Source organism: Camelus ferus, chromosome 3, assembly GCF_009834535.1.
Source record: "Camelus ferus isolate YT-003-E chromosome 3, BCGSAC_Cfer_1.0, whole genome shotgun sequence".
NCBI classification, from domain to species: domain Eukaryota; kingdom Metazoa; phylum Chordata; class Mammalia; order Artiodactyla; family Camelidae; genus Camelus; species Camelus ferus.
The window spans coordinates 21,531,142-21,552,415 of NC_045698.1; positions in this window are offsets into that span (position 1 = coordinate 21,531,142).

A 21,274-nucleotide genomic window follows, 5' to 3' on the forward strand; every position below is an offset into this window, starting at 1 on the left:
AAAAGTGATAAAGAATACAAAACTGAACAAAGGGTTGAAAAATAATTCTCTCATTTGAAAATCTTTTAAGAAGCTGATATATTCAAAATCTAAGGAATACTAATTCTACATAGAAGATTCACTCTTGTCTGAATAATTTTAAGAAAAATGCAGAAAAATTTAAAAAGTAAATGTTAAGAGAAAAACAATAAAATAATTTATAATCAAAGTATGAAAATACATTGATTTGTAGATATTAGCTTTATAAACACAAGTCCATAAAAGTATTCATTATCAATAAACTTTAGAATGTGAGAATGAAATTGGGAGGCTAGAGACCAACTTCTCTTACTCACAGCTGAAGCTCTAGCAAACATGGGCTAAGCCTTTGACATAGTCATTTGGAACTCACCTTCATTCATTCATTCCGCATTCAAGAACCACCCAACGTGTGCCAGGCACCGTGCTACGGACTGAGGAGCCCCGTGACAAGAATGCGACCCCTGTTCTTCAGGACTGGCAACGTTAAGGAGAAACTGTCCTGTTTCTGTAATCAGGTAATCAGGTAAATGATTACAGAAGTCTGTTAAGTGTGACAATAGAGGCATGTATGTAATGAAGTTCTTTGGTCTTTCTGGAAAGATGAGAAAAATGACTAAGCATTCAACATTTCAGCCAAAAATTGGAGGCTAAGTTGGAATTTGCCTAGTGAACAAAAGCTAAAAAAGGGGGTTGGGAGAGAGGCTTTCTAGAAAGCAGACACAGGAGGTTCAAAGGCATGACACCAAATGAAAAATCAAAACAAAACATTAAAAAGCATCATGAATTTTGGGAACTGTAAATGGGTCTTAGCTGTCAAACGCAGGATTGTGTCTTCGCTGTAGTCTGAAAGAACAGGCAGGTCATGAGGGCTCTGCATATCATCCCAAAGTGTTCAGATTTTACGTTACATACAGTCAAGAGCCAGGTCAGGTTTCAGTAAAAAGTATGGGATCATATTTATGTTTTAGAGATTAACCCCTTGGTATGAACGGCTGTATGGAAGTCCAAAACTCAGTTTAAGAAACTTTCTTGCAATTCCTGACTGTGTACATAAAGCATAGTTTAAGATAAAATCTCCTTCAGGATAGGGTTTGAATTGAAATTAAGCAATGAATTTACCCCAGTATCCTAGACGGCTCCAGATGGATAAAATCTTGTAGATCATTTATCCTACCCCAACTCTTACTACTAATTTATTCATCTATTAATTTCTCAAATATTTACTGAGCATCTACAAGGTACTAGACAAATTCTAATGAAGCATATAACCTACAATATCTAGACAATAAAGAAACAACTATGAAAATAAATTTACCTTTAAAAATAGAAATATATGCAGGTAGTAACGTATATAATTCTATGAGAATGTTATACAGGAGCTCCACATAGTTGGTGGGCTTGGAAAAGACCCATTTGAGAAAGTGATTATTAACTGGTAACTAAAGAGTGATTAGGAGATGATGAGATAAAATGTGAAGAACAGAAATAATGGGCAAAGGCAATGATGCAGAGAAGAGATCTCAGTACATTTCAGGAATGAAGGAAGCTGGGCATGTTTAAGGATGTGAGCAGGCAAGAAGATGGCAAGGGAGACGCTGGGGAGTCTGGTGGCAGTGATCAGACAAGTGTGGCAGGGTGAAGACGTGTAGTCCAGAAAAAGCTGTTTGTGTAAGTTCAGGTGTCATGATTCCTAGCCAACATTTTTTACTTTAGAACTTAGAAACAAAAAAATGTGGGAGGGAAAAAATATATATATATAATTTGCCTGTATGATTTAGTATCATTTTATTGGGAAAAAAATCTTGCTTCTAGAATGCTGCATTACATTTTTGGTACTTTTTTTTTCCTTAAGAAATATATTACCCAGTCTCAGGGTCAGCTGTAAAAAACTGGATCTACTCTGGCTGGCCATATCACTTCCCAGACCTCTGTAGTAAGAATTTAAATAAAGAAGCATTGAAGATTATGATCTAAATATCAGAAGCTCACCAGAATTACAAACAGGAGGTGAAAAACAGAATACGAGTGACTGATTCTTTCATGAATTCAAACTATGCAGAATAATTAAAATTCCCACTTTTGGCAAATAAGCCACTCACTGTAATTTTGCTATTTTTTTAATGATCTGATTCACACTGTTGCAGGAAGTTTCACTTAATATATGTATATGATTATGTAGATCAATGTTTACATCTTTGAATTCTTATAGACATGCAGTGAAAATAAAGTGCATAAATAAATTCTTCTCTGGGTACGAGAAAATGTTTGTATATGGGTTGTAGTAACAGGTGAAAGTTTAGGGGGGTGAACAGACCAGACTTATTCCCAATGTTCTCCGTTATTTGAGGTAGAACTAATATCCCAAATATCCTTCCCTTTAGAATAAATTTCCCAAGCTTCTTCTCAAATAAGTACAATGTTGCAAAAAGTGTTAAGTTTACATTATGTGAAGAGAAATGTGTGATTTTTTTTTTTCAGATAGCTTTTTACTCAAGCAACTCAGAGAAGGAATTTATTTTTCACCACTTCAAGCTTGTCATTTATTTAGTCCTCAGTGGGGAATAGTGTCTTTGCTTTGGTGGAACTGAGCAATTTGTAGAGGAAAGGATAAAGTCCCTGTAGTAAGTGCTGAGGCCAGTCTTTTATAGATCTCTGGCACATGCAATGATTAATAACCTCCAAGGATAAATACACTCAGTTTGTAATCCTTATGTCTAAGTTAACTCAATTTTTATATCTGTCATTACTGTTTTTTTCTAAAATAATGTTAACACTATTCTTGAAGAATATAAATTCTGAAAGTAAGCACTGTAGACTACTCGGTACTGATAGCATGTGCAAATTTCTGCATGTCTTTGAGCTTTAGATTTGGGGCATTTAATGGAAAAAGGAAGGTAAATTCGATTTATGTGTTTTGATATTATCTGGCCCCCATGGCCATGAACACTGCCCATCCTACTATACCTAAGAACAAAACAGAGTGGAAATACTCTAACGGTGAGTTTTGAGATACGTTTTCTATTCAACAAATACTTGGAGCACAAATATTCACCTGAAACCATTCTGCTTTTCTTTGGGGTGGGCGATGGGTGTGAAGAAATATAAACTATATTTCTTAGTGCCACCACAGACATGTAGAGACAGATGGACTGATGATATCTGTATTATGAACAAAGAGATTATGTAGAAAGATAAATAATATTCCAACTATGGAATAGTTCTAACACATGAATTCAGAACTGGCTCTACCATTTGTCAGTTCCCTTAAGGCTGTTGTTTACATACTCAGGGCCTCAGTTTACCCACATTGTAGGGGCTGTGGATTAATGAACTGTCATAATCATAAATGCCAGCATCGGTGAAAATTCTGTCACTTTTCTCCTTACTTCCCCATAAAGAAAGGACATAAAGAAAGAAGAAAAGAGGGGAATGTAATAAAATGTAAGAAACATGTAAGATCTTAAAATCAGAAAGAAGGAAAAGAAAATCAAAGGAAGAAGTAGGAATTTAAAACGGAGGAGAAGCAGATGTTTTGAACAGTGCAGGAAACACTTTAACACTACCACAAGTTTCTTAGGAAGAATTTCTCCAAAATCTCTGCCCTAAATTGCTTACCCGAAACACATCGAGGGTAGTTAATCATAGATGTATCCACAGCACAGTAACCATTTGAGCTATTTCAGTCAGAACTTTGAGTCTATTCACACAGACCCTTCATCAAAGAAACTGTTGTTCCTGGTTTCTAGTAATAGATTTATTATATTAACTAACAGGCCTTATTGACGGTGACAATCACGAAAATCTTCAGAGCCTTCAGCTTTTTTTTTTTTTTTCCCAGACATTCAAATGATATCCTAAACTCAGGAGACCAGACTAAGCTCAATGGTGTCTATCCATTTAAGGGGTAAGGAAAACATATTTCTTGGATCTGTATAGCTTGAGACTCTTAAATCAATATCTAAGAATCTTCTAAACCTGGTCTGTATATAAGCAATCAATCCACAAACTCCTAAAAAGAAAAAGTAAGCTACTATGTGATTCTGTGATGAAATATCACTCCAAACAATTTTAATCTCTTGCAATAGGGGAATGTACTTTATTTTTCACTACTGGGAATCGGAGCCATTTGATGTTTTCTGTAAGGGACAAGTTAATGGACAAAAATAATCTTCTATAATTCAAACTTACAAATAATTGATATGAGGAAGCTTGACTTCAATCTGGCCACCCCACAGGCAGTATTTAAACATCCACTTGCCTCACATCAGTAGTCTTCCAGATAATAATTCTCCAGGTGCAGTCTGCAGCCATTACCCTTTGTTAGATCTCAATTCTTTCACCTCTTTTTGCACTTTAAATTTTTAAGAAACCTGGTTTATAGACTGAGATAATAGTGTTTGGCCTTTTTTTTTTTTTTTAAAGGATCCTATTATTAATAAGCCAGTGACAATTAAAGTAATAATAGTTGATGCCAAAAAGAGCAAAAATATAAAGTCTGGCTTTACATTAGAAGGGAGTGCTCATTTGCAAGTAGTCATTCAGGTGGTCTAGAACATGCATGTATTATTATTACATTATTAAAATTAAATTCTTCCAGAGAATTCCCTGACATTGGAACTATATCTTCAGCTTGTTTAATGATATCCATTTCATAAACACTGGCCTAACGCATTAACTATCCCAGGTACATTTGCATTATAAGAAAAAATGTTTAAAACAGAAAAGATTTTAAGACTCAAAGAAATTAGTCTCAAAGGGTGAATAACAGACAGATGGTGAGAAAAATATTTGAGGTTTATATGGCAATCCCAAGGCTTTCTGAATCTCTTCCTGGAGGCAGCTATTGATGGTGTTTTCGTTCCATAAAACATGTTCTGAAAATAGGCCCTCCATATAAAGAGTTCTTAACATAACAGACAAAATTACTAAAGCAAAATATACATATAGTGCCCCATTATTAAGACCTCACTAAATTTTAATTAGATATCATTTCTAAGAATGTAGTCTTTCATATAGCTCTGTTCGAAGGCATAAATTGCATTTTCTTTTGAAAAGTAATCTGGTATCCATGGCTTTGAGATGTACAGAGGGATTTTTCTCCATCCAACCCAAAATTCATTTACAAATAAGAGAAATAAGATTGTCACCTGCAAGATTAACTAAACATCAATATCAAATGGATTGAAACTTATGTGTGTAGTCACATTAAGTTCTAGAAATTCTCCCTGGAATCATTAAGACTGGAGTAGTGAGTCGATCAGAAGGTGAACTGTTACAAACCTAAGCACTTACAAGACAAGATAAAACTAAGTAAGTATACAAACAGAGCGTAGACAGTGCCCACCCAAATTCTTCAGTGCCCAGGGACTTGATTCAATTTATCTGTGCATTACGGGTATATTTTGGGTAAGGATGCTTTATGCTAATTTACCAGATGGTATCAACACTCACTGAATTACTAATCCTTTCTGTTCCAATGACTTAGCAATCACTGGCATTTTTGTGATTATAATGTGGCTTCTTAAGACACAAATCTACAGAGAATGAAAGTATTGACCACAGATGTGAGTTTTCACGACCTTGGCCAGTTTGCTTCTTATTGTAAATGAAATCAATTGATGTTTTCGTTTTATGTATCAATGTGTATGAATTTTGTTAACAGAAGTCCAGCATGAGATCCATAGTCACTCTCATTACTCCTGAAAACCAGGTTTCTGAATCTACAAGACTGAGAGTCAGATTAAGGAGCACAATGAATGCATGCAGCAGAAGCACCCTGAAGTCTCCTCCAGACTAACAACAGATCTGGCCTGATCAGTGACATTCTGATCCTGGCACACGTCCTTAAAATTCTGGCTTGCATGGATAAAGGTGAGAGAATTGGTAGAAAAAGAGTACCGTCCAAGTAGTCTAAGACTAGGAGTAATGTCGAGAGTGGGCAGGAGGGGAACAGAAGGAAGTTGCTCAGGCAAGGTCTGATGCAGCGGAAAGAAAACAGACTGACCTTACCATTACTCAGTTGCTCTGAGCCTGATCTCCTGGCTACAAAATAAGAATAATAATACCTAATTCACAAGTTTGGTTTCTTTTGGGTTGGTGGGGAGGGGATAGGAATTAAATGAAATAGTAGGTGTCAATCTCAGAGCCTGACATAGGGGTTTAATGCATAATTTGCTTTTTCCCCTGACCATAATTTCACTCATGTGTATTCACATTAGAGCAGCCCACCCCAGTCCTGCGAAGAATTTGAAAACAGACAACTCTAGTCCCCATACAGTCCTTTTCCACCAGAGCCTGTTTTTCTCATAATGTTTCCCTTCTACCATGAATGGAGGAGAGCAAAATGGATATAGAAATTTGTTCTCAGGTATTAGACCTTTAATTATTAATTAGCATTTCAAAGAAGCGAAGGCCCTTTGAAATTTTTTGTCCAACCATCACTCAGCTTGATAATCAGACTTAACCCGTTGATGGTATAGTAGGTTCACTACTTTGCAAGTCATTTTAAAACCATCAGTTGGAAGACAGCACTTCCACTCCAGACAATGAATGACTACATTGGAAATCCAAGCATTTAAGAAAAGACACATCAGCCCAGAGACCCCGCTCTCAAAGCGAACTCCCACACAGCATTTATCCAGTTTTCCCAGGAACACAGACATTGCTTGAGGTAGCAAAAGGCTTTTGTCCTTATGTTAATCTTTGGTTTCATCAGCCTTTTACTAGGGAAAAAGAAAAGTATACTTTAATTCTACATCACTTAATTTTGGACATGTGTTTCGCAGTTTTAACTGTGTTTATGGTAGATCATTTATTGATATTACATCTTGTTTCCATTACACTGTTATCAGTTTCACATATAAGGGAAATGGCATAACAGGTCATAATTTATGAAGAAAAAGACTAAGAGAAAATGTCAAATAAGAGCAGCAAATATATGATGACTCTACTGTATAGAGCACAAGTAACTGCAGGAAATCAGTTTTAAAGTTATAATTTAATTTAAGTCACAGTCTAGTGACTCTAAGCAGAGGAAATGAAAAAAAAAAAAAAAACAGGAAGAGGACTGGCTCCTCAAAGGTCTACAAAGAACTATGAGTCAAGCCTTAAGGGAATTCCTATATTATGGTACCAGTTATGAAACATGCCATGTCTCCACATAGCAAGGTGAACTCTCTCTCTCATGGCTTAGTTGGAGAAAGCACTGCTTTATTTCGTAATAATTATTACTGTTAGTGGAATGTCCACTAGGTGCCTGGCACTCTTCTAAGCTCTTTATTACATCAACTCACGTACTACACAATAGTCCAATGAGGCACATGCTATTATTTCTCCTTTTTTTTTTTTAACTGTTGTGGATTCTAAGGAACAGAATATTAAGCGTTGTGCCCAAGTATACTCACCTTGGAAATGGAAAAGCTGAAACTTAAACCCAAGCTATTTGACTCTAGAGCTGAATTACTAGTCAAGTTAAAATACTGCTTTTCTTCTAAGTAAAAGCGTTCTTGCTATCACGCCATATATGTACTTCTGGGTGGAGGGGGACACGCTTTCTGTAAAATCACATGGTGAAAATGACAATGGCTCTGCGAAAAACTAGAGTTGGAGCAGAGCACTGAAAGACTGCTATATCCAGAGAACCAAAACCATATCAATCCTAATAAAAACATAAACACATCGAAAATATGCTTGGCATAGGCATCTAGTATCACAGTTAATTCTTGCCAACTTGAATTCTGGCACTTATACATTTTCCTTTGAGACGTACTTCTTGGAGGGCACTTGCTTCCAACAGAGACGTGTCCATAAAAATCAAAAATCTTCTGAGTGTAAGCATGGCTTGCACGAAAAGAAAGCACTTTTATAAAATTTTAGATTTTTTTTAGAAGGGTTTTCTACGTTGCTAAGGCATTTAATTATAAGAGGACACCTCAATCACTTAAAAAAATTAACACCCTGAAAATCATGTGTGAATCAGCACCTTCCATGTTATACCAACATCACTCCCCTATTTACAAATCACAAAAGGAGTATCAGTTTAAAGAAACACAGATCGTAGAATAGGCACAATTGTGACTAGTTGTGATTAATTGATTATTCTACATATAAGAATGGTCAAAGTATACAGTCACATTTACTCACAATTAAAAAATACCCTGATTATAATGTCCTTCCTTTTTTTTTTTAACAACAAATATTTTTGAACATCTACCATGTACGACGCACTGTCCTGAGGGCTGGGGATGTAGCAGAGCACAAGATGGACCTGAATTCTCTTATCGTGGAGACCAGAATATCTCTTAGGTTTTTCAGAAGATATGTACAAATATGGCCATGGCTCCAAGCCACCAAGATTTTCCCAGGAAGTGTGAATTTTGGATTGCTGTACTAATGGACAAACTAACTTTTCATGCTCTGGATTTCGCTCCCAGTCAATGACAAACCTCTGACAGCACACATCTACATATATCTAAAAACACAGGAAACAAATCAGCTCAATCCAAGTATGCATTCCCGGACCCACTGATTATGTTTTTTTTTTTAATATTATGGTGAAACACATCATCCATCTGACATAAGATTAAAGCATGGTATTGAGTGACTTAATTGTCCTAGAAACTGAAACACATCCAATTTTGGAAATCCTATTTTGAAAGGAAAAAAAAATCCTAATGTGATAATAAACTGCTTTGATTTCTTTTTTTAAAATGCAATGCCAAAAATATAGCCCTGCTTGAATTAGGAATCTATCCATGCCATTCCCAATATCCTCACCATCTCAACCTCTTCCAATGACAAAAGTCCAGAACTGAAGAGGAATGCCCCCACTCTAGTGCCTTGGCCATGCTCGGTCATCGGCTGGTAGCATCCTTGGAGAAAAACAGCCTCAGCGCGGCAGATTGTCAGTCATCTGCAGTCCCCAGAGTTGGACCTTGTGGGCAGTGCACCTCATCACCTCCTTACCAGCCACATTATGGGAAGAACTGACTATTCCTTCTTCAGGCTTAACAAGAACAGACAGGAGGAGAAGTGGGGCATCCATCACTTGCAAAAGTATGTCTAATTCCACTTTTGGAAAGTAGCAGGAGCTGGCATTTGGCTGAGGTCTCAGGAACCCTCTCCATTGACAGAGACAGTGTAGCCAGCTCCCCTACGGTTCCAAAGGCAGGGGAAAGCATCCCGGGAGGCAACCAGGTGACACCACCATCAACCTCTACCTGCTCTGATTGGAAGGTGTCATTGCTCTCAGAATGTCAACCACCACATACACATGCATCCATCAATCAGAATGAAGTCATTTATTGTCACCAGTTACATCTTATATTATTGGCATGAAAAAAAATGAAGAGAGCTGCTCAAAACAACTCTGAATAACACTGATATTTAAAAGATGGACAGCAGTCATCTCGCCTCACATTCCTTACTTAACTCCCATGCTGGCTCCCAATACTGTCCTTCCACCTCCATGTCACCCCTCATGGCATTATCATATATGCAGTCAGACTTTATGTATAAAACAGAACTTGTCATCTCCTATCTGCCCATACTCAAATTTACTGCCATCATATAATTTCAAATAATTATTTCATAAATTATCTGGTTTTGAATGAACTTCTCTTCTATCAGCCTTTATAACGGTTTAGTCACCAGAGTTCTTTGAGCAATCTATAAGTTAGCACCTGGGAAAATGCCTGACACCATGCTTGGCACACAGATGGATACTCAGTACATCTCAGTTGATTCTAAATAAAAGATACATATGTTACTATTAGATAAGCATATAATAATTGTTTTTATAATAGGCCATTTTTGTAATTTTATCAGTCAGAGGGCTCACAAGTTACAAAGTTAGTGCCAGATCACTGGAGAACTTTCCCTGACTTTTCAGATTAGACATTAAACAAGATGAACTATAAAATAACTTGGGAACTTTGAGTCTATGGTGCAAAGTCTTATAAAACTCCTTCTAACCACAACTGCTATACAAATTGCCCTAACTCCTTGGCAATACATAGAACTTCTGAGTGTCTTATATCTTCAGAAGAGCTGTCAGTGAAGGCAAAGTGAAGAGTTATAGCAGTTCCCTGGATAATCTAATTATTATTGGAATCCAAGGTCCAAGTGCCCCTTGAGAGCCAAATAATGTAATTCAGACCTCTATCCACACCCTGTGATGGCTGTCCCCAATTTTCTTCAGTTTTTCAGGAAATACATGTTCTCATGGATAACTCCGTTTCAAAGAGCCTATACCTGCTGAATTGTGTCATCCTAAATGTGGAATGTAGTCTCTTCTTTGATTAAAACACACACACACACACACAAACTCACACACATAACCAAAATATCAACAAACATACTATGCATGATGGGTAGGTAACAAAAGATTGTGGCTTCATCTTTTTAGCAGACTCACTCTATTGCCTTCAGGACTATAGACTTTGATGAAACAAGCTGCCATACTGGAGAGACTCACATGACAAGAAACTGAGACTAACAGCCACTGAAGAACTGATGATGCCCTAAGTCTAATAACTTGAAAGCAGATCCCTCCCCATTCACCCTTCAGATGAGACCTTGGCCCTGGACAATACTTTGATTACAACCTTGTGATAGATCCTGAAATAAAGGACCTAGCTAAACTATGCTCAGATTTCTGAACCATAGAAACTGTGAGATAATCAATGTATATTTTTAAGATGCTCATTTTATGGTAATTTGTCATGCAAAAGTAGATAACTTATACCGATAAAACAGAAACTCAGAAATGTAGCTGTCATTTGTATTTAGCACACTTTTCTGGAGACTTAAGAAGGCTAAGGAGGAGTTTACATCAAGGGCATGTAGAAAAATTGAAAACTGAATGTTAGAAATTATAATCGGCCTTTCAGCAGCCCACAGTGAGGGATTTGTTTCTACGTTGCTGTTTTGTTTTGCTTTTACTCACCTACCCAGCAGCTATTCCTTCACTTGCTTCCATTTCTCTTTCTCTCCTCTTCACTCTTGAATTTAATTTCAGCTCTTTTCACCTCCTACTCTCAGGTTAGCTCTAGGCTTTTTTAATATATAGCTAATCAGGAGCACTTCTATAAAAAGGCATTCCAGAAACGGGATACACCTTCTTTATTATTCATTTATTTATTCAACAATCATCCATTAAATCCCTACTATCTACAAGGCAGTAAGTATTCTCTGCACCAGGTAGACCGTGTTGAGTTAAAAAGATCTGGCCCCTGCTTGCATGGAGCTTATGGTCAGATTGGTGTGACAAACATTAAACAGGCAAATGAATATACGTGAATAACGACAAATGATAAACGTGCTTAGAAGGTAATACACACGTTGTTCGTTAAAGCATAAAGGGGAGAGAACTGCAGAGATTTTTTAAAATATGTATCACTTAAAGTCTCTATCTTTAAATATGACATTTAAGTTGAAATTTGAAGAATGACAAGGAGCGAGGGCAGGACAACTTGCATAGAAGCTCTACAGGGGAAAGTGTAGATGCTCTGAGGTAGGACAGAGCTTGGGGTACATTCTAAGAACTAAAAGGAAGACAATTAGCTGGAGCAATAGTGAGAAAAAGAAGGTGGCTCAGAAATGAGGCTGAGAAGTAAGCAGAAGTCAACATAGCCAGGCTCCTGTCACTCAAGGTATGGAGACTGCACACAACCCTACGTACAATGGGAAGCCATTGAAGAACTTAATGGGAGAAAGGCAAGATGTGATTTACCTTTTTAAAGAATCACTCCGGCTGCTGCATGAAGAATGGTTTCTAAGAGATGTAAAAAGGCGGCACATGGACCAGTCAAGGAACAATTAAAACAGACAACAGAGAGAAGCTGGTGTAATAACTAAGAAAGTGGAAGCAGAATTGGGAAGAGACGGACAAAGTCAAAGATTCTGGTAGAATCAACTGATTTGGTGAAGGAGGCAAAAGAATCAAAGATAATGCTGTAAACAACCCTGCAGGTGGTTGCAATTGTACATAGCATGTTCTTTTCCTCTGACAGATAGGGACAGGGAGCTCTTGGAAAGAGAAAAAGCAACACTCTCGGTGGCAGGCACCCTCGTATTGCTATTTGGTGTTTTCACAAACCCTTTCAATAAAATACTGGGTTTCAAGTTGCATCAAATACTCTGGTGACACATCATAGCTGTTCTTGTTCCTATTTTACATAGACGGCAAAAATTTTGGCTTTAATTATTTACATTATATCTTGTTGCTCCCTCATGTGCAGTGAAGCAATAGGACATAATTTGTCAAGAAAAGAGAATTACAAAAAGGGTCAGGTACCACAGATGTTCCAAAGAAAGCCTTTGCCCAGCACATCGCATAGCTGTTATTTGGCATGTTTTATGTGCTAAACAGTTGACTAACATCACTGCTGAAGCTCCAGAGCACTTCTTTTCAGGGCAGGTAAGTTTGACATTCCCCATTTACAGAAGAAGAGAGGTAAAGAGGTAAATGACATACTTCCAAAACAGAAGGAAGAATCAACCTCAAAGCTAAGGAAAGCCCTCAGAGCATCTTAATCTTAATTATACGTTCGGTATTTTCAGAGGAAATTAATATCATTAATTGATGCCTGTGAAGTGGTTGAAATGCAGGGAGGGTTTCTGAGAGCGTGGAAGAGACGGGTGCTGAGGGAGGCACATCTCTACGTAGCAGTAACTGTTCACCAGGCCTTGCGCTGGGCGGCCTCATTTCTTATTAGCCAACTGTAAGATCTCTCAGGTAAAAGTGGAATAGACCTGTACCAGCTTGACAAAGAAAGGATGACGCTCTGCTTATTAACTAAGAGGAAAGAGAAAAGTCATTTTACTGACAAAGCAGCATTAACTCCGTGAATGCTTTGAAAGTTGAGCTATAAAGAAATTTCATTGCCACAACGAGAAAACTGGAGTATAAAGGAACACGTAAGAGACTGTGTAGGAAATCTGACATCGAGTTCATCCATGCTGAAATACAGAGAAAAGCCTGCATTCCCCTCCCGCATCTCAGTGCACTGTTATCTAACTTCAGTGTGTATTAGAATTACCTGGAACGCTTATTAAATATGCTTATTCCACCGTGTTATGCCCAGAGATTCTGTTCTGGTAGGTCAGGTCTGGGTCAGGATTCAAGAATCTGGGTTTAAAAGAAACTCCCTGGGGCAGAAGCGCTAGGTTGCTGTCCACCATAAGGCCGGGCATGCAGCCCAAAGACGGCAGCTGCCTGCCGAGGGGATGCTGGCCCTCCTTTCTCCCATCAGCTGCGTCTTCCTTGACTGCATCTGGTGGATGGGTTCCAAGCTCCCATGCAATACTTTAAAATGTCGTCCGTGTTACCTCCCTTGTGAAGCATCTCCTGAGTTCCCCCAAGCTAAACGAGCTCCCTCATGCCTCCAAAACTTCTTTTTAATGACTTTTATTATAGCATTTATCAAATTATATTGTAATTATCTTCTTATGTGAGTTATTTCCCCTATCAAAATGGGGGCAACGCGAATATGGCTTGTTTATTTTTGTATCTCTGGGACCTGATGCACTTTTTAAGCACAAAGCAAGTACTGAATGAAATTTTTTTGTAGGAAAGAAGGAAAGTATAAAATAAATGAAAGAAGGAAATGACAGCACACTGAGTTTTAGTTAGTGCTTCCAGTCACATGGGTCCTAGCCAATTAAGAGCTGGCTGAAAGGGTGTCTTAGGCTGGTAGGGCTGCCGTAACAAAATACCATAGACTGGCTGCTTGAACAACAGACATTTATTTCTCATTGTTCTGGAGGCTGAGAAGTCCAAGGTCAAGGTGACTGAAAGGTAAGTCTCATTCTGGGGTCTCTGCTCTTGGCTTCTAGGCTGCTGCCATTTCACTGTGCTCTCATGACCTTTTCTTTGTGTGCTCTGAGGAAAGCAAGTTCTCTGGTGTCTCTCCTCTAAGCGAATTATTCCCATCAGGAGGCCCCACCCTCATGACCTCACTTAAGCCTAATTACCCACTAAGGACCTGTTCTCCAAATACCATTGTATTGGCAATTAGGGCTTTAACATATAAATTCTAGGAGGACACAAACATTCAGTCTATGACAAAGGGTAATAAACTCATTGTCTGAAGCTCACCTTCTGGCTCTAGCTTCTTCCCCTTAGTATGAAACCATGGGGACTCCCAGATTCTGCATTCTAAAACAAGGAGTTACTTTCCCCATCACAGTTATCGTTGGAGAAACATACTGAAAGGGTTCTGAAAATGGTGGCGCATGACACAGTGTGGTTACTATAAGGCACTTTTAATTTGAAGGCTGCAGCAGTCTGTAAAGAGTATCTAAATTGCTAGTAGCACCACACAGAAACTCAGCAGGACTGGTGATCAGTAAAGCTTGCATTTTCTCTCTTTGGCTGCTTAGAAATTTCTGCCATGGTGTAATTTTTATTAATTTATTTGAATAATTTGATAAACACAATTTAATCTGTACAAATAATTGTCATTAGCTTTGTCTGCAACAAACTCCTTAATGAGAATGCCAAAGGAAATTTTGTGCATTGCATTAGCTTTCGTTTGTATTTTTTGGCAGTCACAACACATGGCTCGTTCCTTATGGTGGGGCTTTTACTGAACTAAACCCCCATCCATGACTCCAGTGAATGCCAGGAGCCAATCATACTCTACTTGCTCTCTGGGAATAAATTTATACTGTAGTGTCATCCTCAGCCTGATGCAGCAGAGGCGATGACAAAGAGGACATCTATCCCTGGAGGGTGATAAGAAGGAGCAAGAGAGGAAAGGACTGGCTGCTCTTCACCTGCAGCCTGCATTCGCCTGTTAGCCAGGTAAGCAGCCTGTCACCTTGGAAAACACATGGGAGAAAAAGGAGGAGAAATCAAATCATTAAGTTGCAATGAGGTCAACTGTGGCAGCCATCATATTGAGATGTCTTGGTAGGGCGGAGGGGGCAAGGAAGAAAATGAAGTAGACTTCAGGTGCTTAAAGAAATGGGCACCATAAGAAAATCTCAGGTATTCATAACTATTAAGTTGTGGCTAGCCTTTCCTTGAGATGTCAGGGGCTTTTTCTCTTGCTCTCTCACTTCTGTCACATATCTCTTGCTTGCCTGGAAGCTTATATTCTTTTCCTTTGCCCACTCTCTGTTATAAATTGTGTATAAAGAAAAATAATGCTTTGGGAGAATTTACATAGGAAGTATCTCCAATTCTGTCATCTCAGCACACTGTATATATACCCAGTCAACCCAGCTCTGAAAAAGTTCACACTCTAACATTCTGAATTCCAGGTGACACAGGGAAAGTCAATACAATGAGTACTCCTGCCTCTGAAGAATAAAGACAGTTTTGACCACTGACCCATCGTCCCAGCCACCTAAACGGGCCACATATACAGATGGAGACAAATGCTTCCTAGAGACTTTTTGCTGACTGCTTAATTTGCTATTTTTATTTTTAATCCGATGTTGCTCTGATCCATATTTTTGCCTGCTTTCAAACAAACAAAATGGCAGTGACAGGAATGGGGAAGAAATGGAATAAAAGCTTTTTCAAGGCAAGATCCCAGTTAAAATGTTAAGGCAAAAGGCATAACTAGAGGTTCAGGATTTTTAACTATTTCCATAATGTTCACATCTATGTGAAGCACTGGAAAAGAAAGGTGTCCTAATTTGGGAAAATCTGTTCCAAATTTAGCCTGCTCTTGTTATTCTGCACCTGAGTTTTTTTAAGAATAATTAAAAACTAGAAAGCAGATGGAATTATCATTATTAGAACTACTTCTTTTTAAAAATACTCTCAGGGGTCATGAGATTATTTGCAAGACTATCGCCTTCCTTTACTTCTCCCTCTAGAATGCACTTTCCTGTCTGCTTCTCTTTCAGAGCACTTACTTTCCAGAATGACTGAGAACTGCAGTGAGCCACTGGAGTACTCCAAAAGTCCCTCTGAGAGTCACTTCTCCTGTCCTCATCTTGACCTCTTCTAGGCCCTGAGACTCCTGATCTTAGAGACAAATACTCTCCTCTTTAGTTGTTATCTTGTTGAGTTCTGTGTCTTTGCAATATTAAAATGTAGAACACTGTATATCTCTGCTTTGTTAAAGGAAAAAATCATTCTGACACTTGTTGAAGTTGCAGACTTTATTAAGGAAATCTATCATGATAGGTAAAGGGTCTACTGCAATGGAACAGGGTTTTGTAGTAAAGGAGAGAAATTGGGCTCAACTCTAAATATAAGAAGGAAAAATGGGAATCTACAGCCAAGGAGCAGCGTGGAGGCAGTCAGTAGATGAAAAATTATCAAAAGGGGTTGGTAATTCTTTGCTAAACTAACCTAATAGGATTCTTGCTGAAGACCAGGTAGGTGGTCAGATACTACCTGGGAAATGGTGGGGGATAAAGGACCTGATCAGATATCAAGGGGGATCAGATGTCAAAGATTCTGGCTAAACCTACCTGACAGGATTCTTGCTAAAACTAGATTATTCAAAGATGGAGGCAGAAGCCAAATGTCCAGCCTAGATGAGCAGAAGGCTCAGAGAAGCCTCCCTAAAGCTCGATCAGGGGGCATCTTTGTCAGCTTCTAGAATTCATAGCAGTTACTTAGTAAAAGTAACTGCAGGCAGAGGGGCAAAGAAAACAGATTTTCAAGTGATTGCAAGTGATTGACTAGTAAGAGGTTTCTCACACCACCACGAATGCATCAAGTTACTCACGATAGTGGGATGGGGAGCACCCTGACAAGTCTTCATGTGCCTTTGCTGACCAGCTGCTGCTTAGCTGGCTAGTGTATTAGACTCCTGTGAGCTGGTAATACCCTGAACACCGCTGCACTCTAAAGTAAGGGAAGCGTGTTCTTACTGTACTATTTATTTTATATGAGTTTCTTTAGTCCTTAAATCACTCATTCAACAAAAGTGCCCAAAGCATCTCTGGTGTGTCACGTACATTTTTACATTCTAGAAAAGTAACTATTAATCGGTCATACTTTCAGGAAATGCAGAATGTAATGAAAAAGAAAGACATAAGTCCAACTATCCAGTTCAGAGAAAAGTGTATACGTAGAGGTATTATAAAAGATGTCATGAAAGTGCATTTAGAAACTCAGCGCAGTGCCTTTTGATAACTACGGGTATAGATAGTTTTAACTGGGAAAAATGAAATCAGTAGTCTACCTATTACTAATATAGAAATAAGGTCATCTGTCTTTTGGAATCATATGACAAGTAAATATCTTTATTTAATAAAACCCTACTCTTGAACCAGGCATTACATTTCTTTAAAATCTAACTTGAGGCTATTTGGAAATGCCACCTACTTTCTCTGATGCAAATGCTTCTGCATCTTGAAACCAGTCTCCTGATACTTCTCTAAGCTGACCATCTACATTCATTCTATTAATGCATCTTCCTCAATATCGATGATATGCCATCTTCTGTGAGGAAAAGTAGAATGAAGGTGTGAGCAGGAAGTTACCCAGGGGGAAGAGTGAGGGGTAAGATGGGTGTGCCGCACACAGTGAAGCACATGCACGGAACCCCAGAGGAGAACAGGCACGTTGCTCATGTGAGGAACTGCAGGGACCTCAGTACAGAGAGCAGAGGCTACCAGAGTGGAGGCATAAAGGGAACCCAGGGCCAGACGACAAAGCATGTGGTACATCACGCTGAAGACCAGGACAGCAGGTGGGAGGGCAGAGGATACAGAAACCGCTACCACATGTGGCTGAGGGGGAAAAATGAACTAAGCAAGAAACTGTAGAGATGAGGAGAAGTGAAAGGATTTGAGACATAGTAAAGACAGAAAAGATATGTTGATTGGGAATTGGGGGTGTTGGAAAGCAAGAAAGGAAAATGAAGAAAGAAGTCCTGTTTTCAGGCCTAGATACCAAGACGTGATAATTGGTGCCATTTTCTGATACAATCTAGAAGAGAAGCCATCTGGGGAGGGGCAAGGGAAGATCGGGAATTCATCTGGGCCGTGCTGTTTTCGAGGCATCTCTAGAACATCTGGTGGACATGGTCACCAGAAAACACGAATATTGAGCTCAGTAGTGCTACTGAGCATAAAACTGAATAAAAGAAATATCCCAATCAGAGTTTTAGAATAAAAAGAGGATACAGAGCAGAATTCTTCAACTACTATCTGAAAATTATATTGTTCAATTATTCAAAAATATGTTTTCCAGAAAGGTATAAACCATGATCCATATGTAATAACTGCAGTTTTAGTTGCTCATATCCATTCATTTAAATTTAGATGCTAGACCTGAAACACTGAACAATAATCCTATTAAGTCTGTGTTCTCGAACTCAAGATGCATAGAGCTGCCACAGGAAATGTCTCTTTTGTCATAGAAACTGGGAAGGCACCCTTCACTCACTCTCACATGACATAATCAGAGTTTATAGAAACACCCTTAGATTCAGATTGGTTGGTGCTATAAACTGAATGTCTGTAACCTCCTAAAATTCAGATGTTGAAATTTAGCCCCCAATGTGATAGTATTTGAGGTGGGACTTTGGGGAGGTGACTAGGTCATGAAAGTAGAGCCCTCATGAATGAGATTAGTGCCCTTGTAAAAAAGAGACCCCAGCGAAGGTCCCCCACCCGATCTGCCACGTGAGGACAGAGCAAGGTGGCTGTCTGTGAACCAGGAAGTGGGCTCTCACTGGATACCGAGTTGCTGCACCTTGAGCATGGACTTTCTAGCATCCAGAATTGTAACATTCTGCTGTTTTTAAGTCACTGAGTCTCTGGTATTTTGTCATAGCTGCTGAAACAGACTAAGACAGTTAGGTTCAAACTGCAGCTTCACTACTTACCAGCTGGATAAGTTTGAAAAGTTTCTTAACTTTCTTTGTCATCTCTTATTCTCCCCTCAGATGGTTTGTTTGACTTACTGTTTTTTCGCTTTTGCTTATAGTGTTGTTATGAAGATTAAAAGACAACTTGTCATAGTCTCTGACATTCAGTCAATGCAATAAAAGTATCAGTCATTATTGGTGCTACCCAACTGTATCATGGGCATACAAAGCAGAAATTAGAGACTTTTTGTTGTTTTTCATCTGTTTTTGACTTATATGGGGACATTGAGAAAGACTGTGGTTGCGTTCACAAAAGTCAAAGGTAAGCAGTAATCAGATCATATTGTTGACTCCTCTGTGTTTACATCTCTTGACATCTCACATGGCTAACATCAAGTCCCCTTGGTATACAACTGTGGATTCAATGAGAGTTAATAATAACAATAATAATAATTCATAATAATAATGCTCAAAAATACCTGTTAAATAAATATAATAATGAATGGCAGGCTCAGAGAACCAGGTATGAAGCTCAGAATAGGCACAGCATCTTCAGCTAGTCCAGGGTAAGAGACTGAGGTTGTTGAAATGGGGACTAGAAATTCCAGAGACAAGTTCACTAAAAGAAATCAAGTTCAGGCAAAATAGCAGATGAGTTGCAAGCAATCTTGTAATGTCTATACACTGGAGAAAAGTGTTTGTTTATGGCCCAAGAAACCAACTTAACCTCAGTGCGTGTCCCACCTGTGACTTAGGAGGTTGAGGTAAGGGGTAAGGAGAAATATACCTCACGAGTAAAAGCACATGAAGGGAAACTTACCACGGATACTTGGCTGACTTTCTAAACTGCTTGCCAGCAGGTGCCAGGCTGGTAGGATTGTGAATCATAATTGAAACTGAAAAAAAAATTACAAAATTTTGAGCAGCATAAGGTTAATACCACTAATTTTGCACCATGAAACATGAAGCATTACAAAAGACTCCCAATAAGGAAATAAAAGAGGAGAATAAATGCTTCGCAATCACTTGATTCAAGCTGGAGTCAGGTTCTATAGTTACACATTCAACATGGAGCCTCTCATCACGCCACGGTTAGCCGTAAAAATCAATGTGACTGTACAACATGAATTTCTAATCACGAGGGCCATTTGAAAAATGTGGCCATGCTTACTCAGTAAAGACAACTGCTTTAAACCATTCTGATCCAAAGGCAGATAAACTACATCATTTCAAGCCCTCTAGATTTACTGACTTCTTTCAACACACGCAGGAGTTGAGTACTTTCCATTCGTTTGGATGGTGCTCATCTTCTAAACTCAGTTTCTTCCTTGCTCTCTTCTGTAAATAGTGGTGCTAATTTACAGTGTGACTAATTCTATTCTGTAGGACCCCTTTGGTCACAGCACAGGTCTAGGAGGCAAGTATGGCATTCGCTCTGGAAAATGAGCTGCTATGGTCTGGCATGAGCTAATGCTACCTATATCATTCAAAATGACTGGCTCACAGTCATGGATGTGGTGGCTCCAATTAACCTGTTCCATAAATACATGCTAGTGAAGTCAGACCAAAGAGATTAATGGATTTCAATTTGGAAATATTATTTGAAGTTGACTGGCCCTGGGGTAGATTAGAAATACTGCAATTGACCACAAGCACAGAGTCATGAACTAATTATTAAACTGGCAATGTAATAAATGAGAAGCTATTTCTACCTTCCATTCCATCATCTATTGAAAGCCATAGCAGGGGCATAATAGGCTATGTGTGTATATTGAAAAAAAGGAGGGGGCAACAATACCTTGATACACATATTTTATAAAAAACTTATGTGCATTACAATCCCAGTGTTCCCAAGGTAGAATTAACCTGGAAACCATATTTAGATTCTTCTTAGTTATCATGTTTTGAAAATGCAATGAACAGATACATTGGATGTTTGTCTCATGAAGGACACTGAATATTCAGGAAGTGTGAAAATTGAAGTTCAGTTTACTGCTGTCCATATAACCATGGAATGGTTAGATAGGATTGAATGATTTTGTATCTGCAAAAATCAATATTTATGGGACCTAACAATTGTCATGGTGCATATGAGACTGTCTTAATGAACCAGAGTAAATTAAAAATTGAACAAATATTTCAGCAGATTTAGTCAGAGTCCAAAATCCAGCAAACTCATACTTTAGGGCACAGTGCTAACCTAAAAATATGATCGTTCCTAATCCTTTTATGCTGTGCATTAAAAAAGAACAACTTTAATTTGTCTAACATTTCTGTTCATCTCATCACAATACACAGGTGAAAAAGAGCCTTATCTCTACCAGATTTTCATGAGATCTCCATGTGCTACCCTCAAAGAGAATTTCCTTCTGTGATTTTGACTTGGCAGCAATAGTCATAAATGAGATAATTATTCTTATTTGATTTTTATTTGACTTCATAAACTCAATTTTCCCTTTCCCAGTCTT